The sequence below is a fragment of the Paroedura picta genome, chromosome 1 (assembly GCF_049243985.1).
Source record: "Paroedura picta isolate Pp20150507F chromosome 1, Ppicta_v3.0, whole genome shotgun sequence".
NCBI classification, from domain to species: domain Eukaryota; kingdom Metazoa; phylum Chordata; class Lepidosauria; order Squamata; family Gekkonidae; genus Paroedura; species Paroedura picta.
The window spans coordinates 27,940,173-27,954,542 of NC_135369.1; the positions used below are offsets into that span (position 1 = coordinate 27,940,173).

A 14,370-nucleotide genomic window follows, 5' to 3' on the forward strand; every position below is an offset into this window, starting at 1 on the left:
CTTACTCTTTGACCTTTTCTTATGTAAGACCTTTTCTTATGTTCAGTAGGACTTTTAGTAGGAATTCCACTTCCAGATGGCTTCCTCTGTGGATTGTAGTACTTTTGTAAGTCACTGGCACACTGAAAAAGTCTGCTGGTTTGTTTTAACCATTTATTTTCTTGTGTTGATCACATAGTTGTAGCAACTTCAGCTAAAATTCCTATCCTCTGCCCCAGTTCAAGCTGCCTAAATTGGTCTTAATGTTAGAATACTTTACTGGTTAGATTTTATGTTAATCATGCACAGTGTTATACTCCACGTCTTACATTTTGGAAAATATCAGTTTTTAAAATATCGGTTGGTTAACATATAACATTGATCAATCTTAACCCCAATTCTAAACTCAAGACTTTTTGATTCTTGAATTTATTTTGTTGCTCATATTTCAACCCTTGTTGATTAGTCAATTCAAAAATTGCACCCTTCCTGGAAATGAAACAGCAGAAATGAAAGTTAAAAACAGATAGGGGCAAGGCAAGCAAGTAAGGCTTGACTTTGCTTGCTTGGATTGGTTCAAAGCCTATTGAGGAAGTTTTTTTCAGAATTTCTTTCACTTTATAAGTTTGAGATCCTAATGAACAACCTCTGAATCATCTGAGGGTATCAGAGAGACTCTACAATTGAAGATCTTCTCCAAATTCATTTGGGAACCATCTGTGAGTATGTAATTTTTTCATAGGTAGGGGATTATTTGTGAGCTTTAATTGCAGAGGATCTCTCTCGTTTGTTTATTACATTTGTATATGCCTGAACACTTTTCTTTTTGTGCACAAAATGAATTATTTACTGCACAAAGTCTGTATTGAGCCTAAGCCACTTTTCCCCCAATGAAATTGTTAGCAGATGCCTTCCCATTTTCAGTGGGGCTTGCTCAGGAGAAGTTTGAGGTGGAGGATTTTAGTCTGTATTTATGTATTCAATTTTTGTTCAGTGATGACAGTCTGGATTATGGGCTAACCCCCATATTCCTCTTTGAAGGCAAGGGTTAATTTTTTAAAAAATTCAGTGCCCTTCAGGGAAGTGTGGGGTGCAAACATGATCTATTAAGTAATCCACCTACTGAGGTCTACACTTACAGCTCATGGGCGATCATTTTAAACCCAGGGCCATTCTGCACTCGTCCAAAATAGCACAATGGTTACAAATTGAAATTGCTACAGTTTTGCCATTATGCACAACGTCGCTGACAATCTGCAACACTCCTGAAACCGATCCGCAAAAAGCGCTTCGTTGTAGCGCTTTCAGGGAAATCCCAAAAAGTGGATTCACCCTCTGGAAAGCGCTACACTCTTGCAACCAATCAGCAACACTAGCGGGAAAGTTCTGTGCGTTACCATTGTTGCGGTTTCTGCAAAGTCCCGCCCCCTAGCTCTCTCCTCTGATCTTCCGGCAAAGCGATTGCCATTTTTTTCTCTCCAAGCGAGTGGAGATCAACGCACCGGCAAGCCTTCGTTTACCCAGCGAGGCTTCCCTGGCTGCAGAGCTGTTTTAAGTCACTAAGCATGAAACAACACACAGCCCCGTTTGCTGGTTTATTTTCCCTTTATTTTTTACTGTATTTTCGGCCGAAAATCGCGCCCGTGTCGGGGGGGGGTTATTTTTTTTTCACTCGGGGGGAGCGTGGCAACGATGAAATGGCAGCTCATACACCACCTGCTACCTAGATGGGTCTCTCCGTAGCAACGAATCAATGCAGATTCGTTGCAACGTGTGTGTGTGTGTGTGTTTTTAAAAACTTCCTTAAAGGGAAAGGGGCTTTTTGGGATCATGATAACGGCCGCCCATTGGCTGCTTGACGGCCAGGGGCGGGACGAGCTCGGCAATATCGCTTCCTGGCTAGCGATTTTTGCCGAGGCCGGAAACCTGTGGGAAACTATAGAAACGCAACTGGATTCCACTATAAAGCCAGGTATGCATAACGACAAATTCCACTATTTAAAATGCCGTTTTTTTGTCCCGCAACCAATTTGCCACATAGATCCTGGTGCGGAATGGCCCCTGGAATTGGACACATCTCAGGAAAAGACAAACATTTCTCTCTCTTTCATTCTAAAACCTCTTGCACCAACTGCAGTGAATTCTAGTTATTTCTGTCTTCCTTTCTCCTCTCCTGCTTCATCATTTCATTGTATTTTTTTCTTGAAGTGATGAAAATCAAAGCTTGGTTAACAAAAAACACGGCCAAGTTTTATTGCTGTTCCCCAGTATTACTGCAGAATTTGAATAGTTTTGATATTTAAATTAAAAAAAAGAGATTGGTGGGTTTCATAAAGTTAGGAAAAGCTGCCCATACCGTGAAAGCAACAGTGGGCACGAAAAAGGCATGCAATCATTCTCAGCTTTGGTAATTGAGCGATATCCAGCCCTGTTCAAATGAGCACGAGGGAAACTGTGGCAGAAGGTACAGACTTTAATCTGATCTGAGGACCTTGAGTGACAGGGGATTCAAATGGAATTCTTCAGCTGAGAGAGTCAGTTAGGAAGTGGCAGTTGGGAGTTGTCAGTTAACTCCGAGAGAGTGAAGTGAACTGTGAGAGGATCAAGAAGGATCCTGAGTCAGGGAGGTGGGATTGAATAACCCATTCCTATCAAAACTGAGGGAAGACAGGCATGATACCTAGGCGGTGGATAAGGAAGGGAATTTGGACTTGTGTGAATGTGCCTGCCTTTACCAACTTTAGTGTCTTTCTGGTGTCTGCTAAATTTCCTGTTCTCTTAGATCTGGAAGCTTATGCTTGTTTATGCAAGCAGAGATTGCCAAGACATCTCTAAAGTTTTAAAGAGCTGTCTGAAGAAAAGAAACAGTTACTTGTTTGTGACAATTTTTATGGTGTTTATTTTTATACAAAGTTATCTAATTCCTGTTGCCTGTTTCCCTCGTAAATCCTAAATCTAAATCTAAAGGTGAAATAAAACAGTTTTTAGTTTGATTTACCATCAGTCTCTTGTGTGCCATTATCAAATTAGGACAAAAGAAGGATTTTAATCTCTCACCTCTATTCCATAGGCTGGGCCAGCATTTACAAATGACTGGGTGGGGCAGCCAGAGAAAAACAAAGAAATCATCACAGAAATTCACTCTTTCAAGTAGGGATATCTTGCTACTCCCCAACACCCTGTTAAGCAGGGTTTAGTTTTTCTTTACAGTCACTATTGCCTTCTGATATCTTCCCTTACAAATTTTAATGTTTAAAATTTATTTTACCAAATTTATATCCCACCTTTCTACCCTCACCATGCCATCAAGATGGCTGACAAATTAAAGCATCCATTTAAAAAATCTCATTTTAAAACCCACCAAAACAACCATATCAACAGTAACTCATCATTAAACCCATTAAAACCAGAGTTTAAAATGTACAAAGAAATTAAGCAATTAAAACTTTTAAAACAATTAAAACATCAGGCAAGAGGGATGGATCACTGAGGGATGGATCACTGAAATAAAGAAGTCTTCACTTGCTGGCAGACGTAAATAACAGAAGGGTCAGATGAGTCTTTCTGGGAAGAGAACTGACCATATCTGTGCAAGTTTCTTTGTCAGGTTGATAGTCTGAGGAAGAATGCTTGCACTTGAAATATGCTAGGATTTTTTCATTGACCAGATAACCAGAGTACCTTGTAAAATGGAATTAATTATGTCGCTCTTTGGGATTTTGTGGTTAACTGGTATTGTGGCTCTTACTCTATTTGCCAATTTGATGGGCTGTCTGCAGGTCTATAACTGTTCATTTAATCTTAGACAGAGTTTGAGCCTGTTCAAGCTTGTTGCTTGAACATTTTTCCTATGTTTCCTGCATAGGAAAAACAGTGACTAATTTTCATAAGCTGATGAAGGGAATTCTTCTGAAACTGGGTGTTAAACAGTTTGTCTGGCAATTTAAACTGAGCTTGTGAACTGTGAAGATTGCTCGCACCTTATTATTTGAAAACTCTACAACTTATGAATGAGCTGACTTTTACTCTGAGTTTGTGAACTGTGAATATTGTTTGCATCTTCTTATTTGAAGACTTTGCAAGAAACTGAAGTAAAAGGAACACACAAGAGATCTGTACATGTTTATTGTTGATTTTCTTGGTATTGCTTTTTTAAAATATTTGTTTTAATATAGGGCTCCTTCTGTGCTGTGTATCCTCTACTAAAGCAACAGAATTACCCCTCATCTCTAAAGATTAGGAGAAATTCTTAAAGCATTGCCCCCAAATCGGGCATTTGCCAGTGCATGCCTACCTGTAATTACAAATTAGTTGCCATAAAAAAGTTTTACCACTTATTACTTAAGATTTTAAAAGGGATAGTCAAATCCATTCCAGGAAATAAATCCAACAACAGACCTGAATACTAGTGGTGTAGGTGAGCTGAGCACCAGTTGATGGAGGGAGGGGAACACAGCTGCAGAACCTGAGCCAGGATGTTGGGCAGGGCATAGTAAAATGGAGGTAGCCAGGGGACGCAGCTGAGCAAATGCGCCCTCTGCAGCCGGGAGAGGAGTCATAAAGTTGCAGCAGCAGGCAGGTCTCCAGCACCTGATCAGCCAGCCATGGTGGGCTGGAGTGACAGCAGTAGAAGCATTGGGCAGTGATGCTGGAGGAAGGTAGGAGTGGGCAGGGCGTGGCATGGTAGGGAGTTGGAAACTCTGTTTCAGAGCTGGAACCTTTCCAAGTGCTTTGTTTGAATGACACTAGCTGCACCCACCCATCCCGTGTCACTAAGCCCTACCTGCCTGCCCACACCGGGTGCCAAATAGATTACGAACATCACTGCTGCAGACCTAAATGCATCATTTAGGATTCCTCAACAGTGTTGAACTTTTGTGCACTTGTTAAACTTTAACGAAGGTTGGTGGGCACCACCTACACAATAACTGCAGGGTGGTGCAGGGGGCAGTTACAAATGATTGGGAGTTCCTAAGACAAGCCTTATCCTATGGTGAAATGCTTCTTTCCAAAAGAGTGCTCCCTGTTCAAAAGTGATGTATCTTTGGTTCTTGGTCATTCGTTTAGTGGCAATTCTTTTAAATTCATTGTTTTGATGTGCAAGTTTCGTTTCTAATTAGGAATGATTTTGGCTCAACAATGTTATGTGCAACCCCCTCCCCATTGCACTCCTATTGGAGTTGTCCTTGGGAGTATCCAGCTATCTGTTTCTTCTCCTTCCTCTGTCTCTCTAGTTTAACCAGACAGCCTTTTTCAACTTTTTACCGTCGAGAAACTCCTGAAACATTCTTCAGGCTTCGAGAAACCTCAGAAGTGGTGCAATCATGCAGAATATGGTTGGGAAGCAGAGCTGTGGACACACCCACATGGGGCCCCTTCCCTTTCCACTCCCCCAAGGTCCCTCATTAGCCATTTAGGGGGAGGCTGATATGACCATATATGGTCATATCACCTGATAAGTATTGAACAAATATAAAAATATGTTAAAAAATTAAATAACTCCCACCAATTTGGGAAACCCTTCCAGGGTTATCTAGAAACCCCAGGATTTTAGAAAATTCTGGTTGAGAAAGCCTGGTCTAGTAGTTTTGAGGGCTGTCATCTACTTCCCAGACCAATTTGTTCTCTGTGAGGCTGCTTCTGGTTAGTTTCACAAGTCACCATAGAACCTTGAACTGTGTTTTCTTAGTATGTGTTCATCCACACTAGTTACAAACCATAAAGAAAATTATTCCTTACTAGGGGCAAGGCCTGTTGTACCCAGGAATACAACGGGTGCTAGCACACATGCCTACACTGTGGCTTTCCTGACTTGACTCTCCCCTCGCCCCGTTTCCCACTGAATCTTGAGATCCAGCATGTTGGAAGTGATTAAACAGTAGGAGACTCTAATATCAAGAGCCCAGTTTGATCCCCCACTCCTCCTTCATGTGCAGCCAGCTGGGTTGCCAAACTCTATGTGGGGGTTTGGAAATCTTCAGGAATAACAACTGTTCTCCAGATACCAGTTCTTCTGGAGAAAACAGCTAGGAGGGAGGGTGGGCAGCCTATACTTCTTCTCCCACCCAGGGGTCACCAACCTCCAGTTGCGGCCTAGAGACCTCCTGGAATTGAAGTTCAACAGAGATCAATTCCCCTGGAGAAAAGGGCTGCTTGGGAGGGGGGAATGCAGCCTTGTGCCCCACAGAGGTCCAGGGATGCCAGCCTCCAGGGTGGGACCTTGGGTTCCCCTGGAATGACAGGTCTTCATCAGACTGCAGAGATCATTTCCCCCACCCCAGAGAAAAGGGCTGCTTGGGAGCAACTCACTGTGTCCGGCTCTGCTTCCCTGCCCCCAATTACACTCCTAAATCAGAACAACTCACTTGGGCTGGCTCTGCTCCCCGCCCCCAATTACACTCCAAAGCTACTCACTGTGGCAGGTTCTGCTTCTCCCCTCCCCACAACTTCTAAACCAGAGCATCTCACTGGAACTGGCTCTGCTTGCCCCTCCCCCAACTTCTACACCAGGGCAACTCACTGGGGATGGCTGTGCTTCTCCTCCCCCCCTCCAGGGCTGAGCTAATCACTGGGGCCAACTCCGCTTCCACCCAGCAAGTCCCGAGATCAACAGGAAGTTGGGCGTGGAAAGCTGACTCCTTATCTGCCCTTCCTGGCCAAGGTCTCCCTCCCAATAGGGACTAAGCTACAAGGGAGGGCCATTCGTGGCTGAGCTGGGGGCCAATCTTATAGTGGGGCACCTATTGTTTTGGAAAATATATGGTTTATTAGTTATTTTCTGTTAATTCCTAGGCTATTTACTATCTATTGAATTCATATAAGGTAATAATTTCTTCAAATTAACTTTTTAGCAAAATGGTCAACTAGAATCTGTAACAATAATTAATTGCATCTATTTTATTTCTATAGGCAGACAATGGCATCTGAAAGACCCACTAGCTCTGCTGCTGCTAAACACCCAAGAGGTATGGCATAATGAAAATGTTTGAAATTTTTTTCTTTTGCAAAGTAAGTGTCCTCAAAATTAAAATATTTTTGATCACCTATCATATGTGGGCCTGATTGGCCTGACTGGCACTGTATTGGACTGGTGGGTCCTTCCAGGGAAGCAGGTCCTAGAGCATGGTGCTGATGGGGACTTTTGTTCTGACCCTGGCCTATGATTTTCTACATGGTAACAATTTGTCTTATTAAACATTTACAGATTTAGAAGATTACTCACCTTGTCTTCCAAAATAGTTTTCGTCCTTTTATAAGTCTTGTTTGATCTGATTTTATTTATCTACATTATTTATATCCCACCTTTCCCCCCCAAAGTGTCTTACAGCATCTTCCTTTCCTCCATTTTATTCTCACAGCCTATCCGGAGATAGGTTAAACTGAGAGTACGTGATTGGCTCAAGGTAATCCAGTAAGCTTACATGAAAGAGTGGGGATTTGAACCTGCGGATCCTAGATCCTAGTTCAACACTTTATCACCATGCCTCAAAAGCTATTGAGTTTCTTGGCTGAAATAGCTATATAAAAGGTAAAGGTAAAGGTATCCCCTGTGCAAGCACCGAGTCATGTCTGACCCTTGGGGTGACGCCCTCTAGCGTTTTCATGGCAGACTCAATACGGGGTGGTTTGCCAGTGCCTTCCCCAGTCATTACTGTTTACCCCCCAGCAAGCTGGGTACTCATTTTACCGACCTCAGAAGGATGGAAGGCTGAGTCAACCTTGAGCTGGCTGCTGGGATTGAACTCCCAGCCTCATGGGCAAAGCTTTCAGACAGCTGCCTTACCACTCTGCGCCACAAGAGGCTCGAAATAGCTATATAGTATAGTTCAATTTAAAACTTTTCCTTCTTTGGGATACAGAACTCTACCCATGAACTCCTGCTGATCTCATCTTTCTGTAGTGAAACATACAGACATACTAATGGCTCCTCTACTAAAGCAACAGAAAATTCATTTAATTCAGGCCCTGGTGCTTTGTTGTGTTTCAGTGATCTGATAATATCTGAAGTGTCTGCTGGTTCGGTAAACACAGACTATGAAGTTCTTCAGAATAACAGCTCTTATTGACTCCAGCACAACTCCAAACACCGAAAAACAAATACTAGAACTCATGGAACTTATATACATTCAGGCAGCCTACCAAAGAACCTGATTGACTCTTAATGGAGGATCCTGGTTGGCCCTTAATGGGGCCCAAGGATTGGGTAAAGTTTCAGTTAGTTGGCAATTGGCTGGCTTTCAAGCCTTCATTAACATACTGTCCCATTGCACAGAATTTCCACATACATAACACCCCTCTCCCCTAAGCTAAGCACATACCAAGTGATGGACAAAGTCTGAGTTCGGGCATGGGAGCCATGGGTAAATCTTGTGGCGCTGCCATTGGGGCCAATGGTGGAGGTGAAGACAGTGGATGTTCTGCTGGGGCTGGTGCAACATTGACCATCGTTGGCAGAGTCAAGGGCGCTGAAGAAGAAGAAGAGTTGGTTCTTATATGCTGCTTTTCTCTACCCGAAAGAGTCTCAAAGCAGTTTACAATCACCTTCCCTTTCCTCTCCCCACAACAGACACCCTGTGGGGTAGGTGAGGCTGAGAGAGACTAGAGGGGAGTCACAGTTCTCAGTAGTCACTAGTTATGGCAATGAAGCAGTTGGCGTACCAGCAGGCTGTGGTGTGCTGTCTGCATCATTGGGAATGCAGCATTGCACTTGATGGCTTAGTGTGTTGCCGCCCAGCAATTGGACAGTGTAGGAGATCAGGCTGTTTTCTCACAAAACAAATGCTGAGATTTATTTTTATTTATTTTATTTATAATTTGATTTCTAGACAGTCGCTCCCAGCAGACTGGCTCACAGCAGTTTACAGCATATATATAAAACCATGATAACATAAAAATCCTTGGTACATATCGCCCCAAGCTTCAACCAAATGCCTGGTGGAAGAGCTCCATTTTGCAGGCCCTGTGGAACCTTGAGAGCTCCAACAGGGCCTGCAGCTCTTCAGGGAGCTCATTCCACCAGGTAGGGGCCAGGACTGAAAAGGCCCTGACCCTGGTTGAGGTTAGGCATGCTTCCTGGGCCTCCTGTGACCATCAGCAGATTCATACACGCAGAGCGAAGTGCCCTGCGGGGGCCATAATGAGGTAAGCAGTCCCGCAGGTAGGTAGGACTCAAGCCTATAGCGTTAAAGGTCAAAAGCAAGAACTTGATCCGGAAACAGACTGGCAATCAATGCAGTTGATTCAGCAGAGGCTGGAAATAGGTCCTCCAATATGATCTAGTGAGGACCTTAGCAGCTGTATTCTGTACCAGCTGTAATTTCTGGATAAAAGCCAAGGTTAGGCCCATGTAGAGCGAGTTACAGAAGTCTAGCCTGGAAGTGACTGTTGCATGGATCACTGTAGCCAGGTGTTCCGAGGACAGGTAGGGCGCTAGTAGCCATGCCTGGTGCAGATGGAAAAATACCGTCTTTGGTAAGTGAGGCATCAAAGATCACCCCCAAATTCCTGGCCAACAGTGCAGATGTCAGTTGCACACCATCCAGACAGGCTAATCGCACTTCCGACTCCTGCCCTCTTCTCCCGAGCCCCAGGATCTCCATTTTGGAGGGACTGAGTTTCAGGCGACTCTTCCCGATCCATCCAGCCACTGCTTCCAAACGACTGACAAATGTATCTGGGGGAGATCCGTCCATCCATTAGGAGATAGAGCTGGGTATCATCAACATACTGATGGTACCCTAGCCCATAACTATGGACCAGCTGGGCCACAGGGCGCATATAGATATTATTTATTTATGTATTTATTTGATGATTTCTATACCGTCATTCCAAGGGCCTCTTGTGGCGCAGAGTGGCAAGGCAGCAGGCATGCAGTCTGAAGCTCTGCCCATAAGGCTGAGAGTTCAGTCCCAGCAGCCGGCTCAAGGTTGACTCAGCCTTCCATCCTTCCGAGGTCGGTAAAATGAGTACCCAGTTTGCTGGGGGGTAAACGGTAATGACTGGGGAAGGCACTGGCAAACCACCCCATATTGAGTCTGCCATGAAAACGCTACAGGGCATCACCCCAAGGGTCAGACATGACCCGGTGCTTGCACAGGGGATACCTTTATACCACCGTTCCATATGACTCAGGGCAGTTTACATACAACATCACAGGGGGATACATGGAACAAATCAACATATAACATAGTCAAATACAACAATAACAATCCAACAGTGGTTCTAAACAACACAACTTCAGTGATCAAACAACAACAATATAACAAGAACAGAAATTTAGCTAAACCCCCTAGAGAGGTCAGACTGGTTCAGGCCATGGAGGGGATGTCTAAGAGGGACTTGTGGTCGGTCTCAGGCAAATGCCTGGTGGAGGAACTCCCTTTTGCAGGCCCTATGGAACTGTGGGAATTTGGGCAGGGCCCTGATCTCTTCAGGGAGCTTGTTCCACCAGGTGGAGGCCAGGACGGAAAATGCTCTGGCCCTCATTGAGGATCGATGTGCTTGTTTGGGGCCAGGGATCACCAGCCAGTTGGTAGTGGCGGAGCATAATGCTCTTTTGAGTGTATAGTTAAATAGTGTCAGGGAGAGTATCACCCCCTGAGGCACCCCACAAGGGAGTGCATAGGGATCCAACAACCTCTCCCCCATTGCCACCCTCTGCGACCTGTTCTTAAGGAAGGAGGTCAGCCATTTTAAGGCCACACCTCCTATCCCTGTTTTAGCAAGATGGTGAACCAAAAGCTTGTGATTGACCACATCAAATGCAACTGATAGATCTAATAACACGAGAATAACTGACCCACCTCAGTCCAGCTGGTGCTGAAGGTCATCCATCAAGGCGACCAGTACGGCCTGTACCCCATGGCCAGGATGGAAGCTAGACTGGAATGGATTCAGAGCAGAAGACCCTCCAGAAACGCCAGGAGCTGGTCCGCGGCAGCCCTCTCAACCACCTTGCCCAGGAATGCAAGATGTGACACTGGGTGGTAGTTGGCAGTGTCCTTCGTATCCGACAATGGTTTCTTCAGCAGAGGACTCACCCCTGCCTCCTTTAACCCCCAAGGAAACTCTCCCAAAGAAAGGGAGAGGTTGACAATCTTTCTCAGGGGATCACCTATTGGTCGGTCGCTCGATCTGAACAGCCAAGACGAACAGGGATCAAGGGAGCACAGGGTCACCCTCACTGAACCTAGCATTTTGTCCACTTCAGATGAAGAGAGCTGCCTGAAGCCATCAAACCTAGTCTGCCACGACAGGCTCGCTCGGAGAAAAAAAAATGGCGATCACTTCGCTGGAAGATCAGAGGAGAGAGCTAGGGGGCGGGACTTTGCAGAAACCGCAACAATGGTAATGCACAGAACTTTTTCACTAGTGTTGCTGATTGGTTGCAAGAGCGTAGCGCTTTCCGGAGGGTGAATCAACTTTTTGGGATTTCCCTGAAAGCGCTACAATGAAGTGTTTTTTTGCGGATCGGTTTCAGGAGTGTTGCAGATTGTCAACGACGTTGTGCATAATGGCAAAAACTGTAGCGATTTCAATTTGTAACCATTGTGCTATTTTGGAGAGTGCGTAATGGCCCTTGCTTTTCACAACCCAAAGGTGTCTCAAAGCAGCTTCCAGTCACCTTTCCCTTCCTCAACTTAGGCCACTGCCTTCAACCACCACAAATCCAACTGCTCTACTCAGGCCACATCCTGAGAGAGCCCTGACAGAGCTGTTCTGGGAGAACAGCCTTGGCAGCAAAAAGACAAATCCCCCCCAGATTCCACATATGGCGCAGTGAACACTGGTGGGGAATCCAACAACCTACCTGTCACAGGCCACCGCCTTAAACCACCACAACTTCACCTGCTCTACTCAGGCTACATCCTGAGAGAGCCCTGACAGAGCTGCTCTGGGAGAACAGCCCTGGCATCAAAAAGACAAATCAGCGCGTGTACAACAACAAACTTCTCCTGGGCACCCTCTGAGAAATGCTCAGTTACTTCTTGGGTTTAAGATGAGCTCTAAGGCTCACTTGGGACTGGGAAAAGTTTTCCACATGGGTGGCATGACTGAGGGACCCAGATTTAATCTCTGGCCCTCTGGTGATTGCAGATTTTCTGTGTGTGGTGTGGGGGGGGGCAATTTAGATTGGCCAGGGCACTGCTTCTGTCTGAATTTTTACCTTGGCCGAGCGCTTTTCAACCCCGCCACCCAGAACAGAGCAGATGCAGTCACAGCAATTCTCCTCCAAGAATAGTTTTGGATGGCCAAGAGCCAGCAAGCCGACCTTGAGGAAGACCAATTGCTGGACTCTTTCGGGCACCAGGTGGGAGTGATACTCACAGACGGTACTGCTCACATGAGAAAATGCCCGCTCGCTCTGGACGCTCATTGGCGGGCATGAAAAGTAGACATGGGTCAGGTGGGAGAGGGCTGGCCAGACCGCCTCCATCCTGGCCCATCCTGGCTTCGCGCCTCCCGACGCATCAGGCCGTCGGTAAGGGAGCAACTGCGAGCCGCGCTCTGCGCGGCTCGCAGTTGCTCCCTCGTCGGCAGGGCAGGAATAGGCTGGGCCAAACGGCAGGCGCTTTGCGCCTGCCGATTGGTCCGGCCGATGGTCTGTCCGGAGGAAGGGGCCAATTGGCACCCTTCCTCATCCCGGACAGAGCCCGCCCTAACTCCTCCCCCTAAGTCCTTACGGCTTTATCATGGGTGCCGGGGGCTGTGTTAAGATACTATGATTCTATGATTCTATGACTAGGTATCAATGAGAATGGCCATCTCAGTATAGCCCTGTGATTTAGTGTTTAATGATTGGCTTTGGAGCAGGGAAAGAAACTGTTTGGTTCTATTTGATTTAGAGGTTGAGTAGTATGAAATTTTCATAGGCAGTGGACAGGCAAGAGGGCCAATTTGCACAGAGTGCCCGCTTGCTGTGGCCCTGATAGATTAGGCTTGGCTGGACCAGACTCTGAAATACAAAGGTCTGGTGGGTGCGATGGTTCAGTTTGCCAGCAGATGGCAATACTGCAGTGCAGTTGTGATCTATGCCGATTTGCCACAGTAGAAGACTTCTGTTGAAGTTGAGGCATATCTACCACTTGTAACGTTCTTCCCAGATTTGTTCCTATAGAAAGCCAGGCAGTTATACAAGAACAGATGAAAAAAAGTCAAGGAATATTCAAATCAGGGGAAAGCACAGAAATAAAATTGAATAGAATCCTTTAAGAATGGATTTGCTACATCCTCTCTGGGAAATACTGTTTGTAGCTTTTAATAGCCTGCGCTAGGCTTGTGCAATATATATATAAATAACCATTTTCGGCCTGGGAATGAGTAAGGCATTGCCCTCAGCTAGGAATAGCCTGCACAGGTAGTTTAGCCCAAATTATGAAGGAGATCTCAGCCAGAAAAGGCTAATAAGGGTTGAACTCTCCACCTCCAATTTCCTGCCAGTTTTAGAGCCTTGCTAGGGGGAAGAGGACTTGGCCTCAGAGCATGCCATGTTGCCAGTAAGTTGCCCTGGCCTCTTTCAACTCGGAGGACATGGAGGGGAGCTACCTCATGACACAGCCTTTGTGGACGTTCTGGAGGGGGGTGGGCTGTGGGAGGCCCATAAACAGCCCCCTGCCAGCACTCTGGGACCCAGGGCAGCCAGGAAAACCATCTGCCCTGGGAATGTTTACTTATGAGTAAGTCACGAGAGGTTTGCAATTTGCAATCTGAGAAGAGAGGAATACTTTAGGGTTAACCAACACAGGCAATTGCAGCAGGGAAAATAATGCTGCTGTGGGTGGGACTGGGAAGATGTAGACTTTCCCTTTCTGTAAGGATACTACCGTGGCCTTGCTGCAATTTTTCCAAGATCATCACAACAAAGCAAATTTGAGACCAATGGCATGGAAGATGCGGAAACTGTAGACAGGGCACAGAATCACCTTGAGGACATGGGGACATGTGGAGGGGGGAGACACTTTCCCAGGAGCACCTTCCAGTAGGAGAAGAGTTAGTTTTTATACCCTGCTTTTCACTGCCTGAAGGAGTCTCAGAGTGGCTTATCAGAGCCTTCTCTTCTTCTCTCCACAACAGCCACCCTGTGACATAGGTGACGCTGAGTAAGCTCTGAGAGAAACTGCTCTGTAAGAATAGTTTCTAACAGGACTGTGGATAGTGCAAGGTCACCCAGTTAGCGCAAGGTCACCTGGTATTGTAGAGCAGCAGAGAATCAAATCTAGCTCTGTCACATTAGAGGCCACTGCTCTTAACAAGTACACAAAGCGGTACAAATTGCCATCGCCTTTAAGAGATGTAGCTAGAGCACAGGCAGGAGGAGCTGTTGCAGGAGGATGTTGTAAGTTGTTTTGACTTGCGTATTGACTGTTATGGGATCCCCCCCTCTTAAATTTG

General features: G+C 45.7%; 1 long non-coding RNA gene across 1 annotated transcript; it reads left to right on the plus strand.

Moving 5' to 3' along the window:
- Window positions 1-420: 420 nt before the first annotated feature.
- Window positions 421-11,352, plus strand: LOC143833713 (uncharacterized). The gene is made up of 3 exons (XR_013229694.1): window positions 421-698; window positions 6,889-6,944; window positions 11,189-11,352. It is a non-coding gene; the product is annotated as an uncharacterized LOC143833713 (long non-coding RNA).
- Window positions 11,353-14,370: the final 3,018 nt, after the last annotated feature.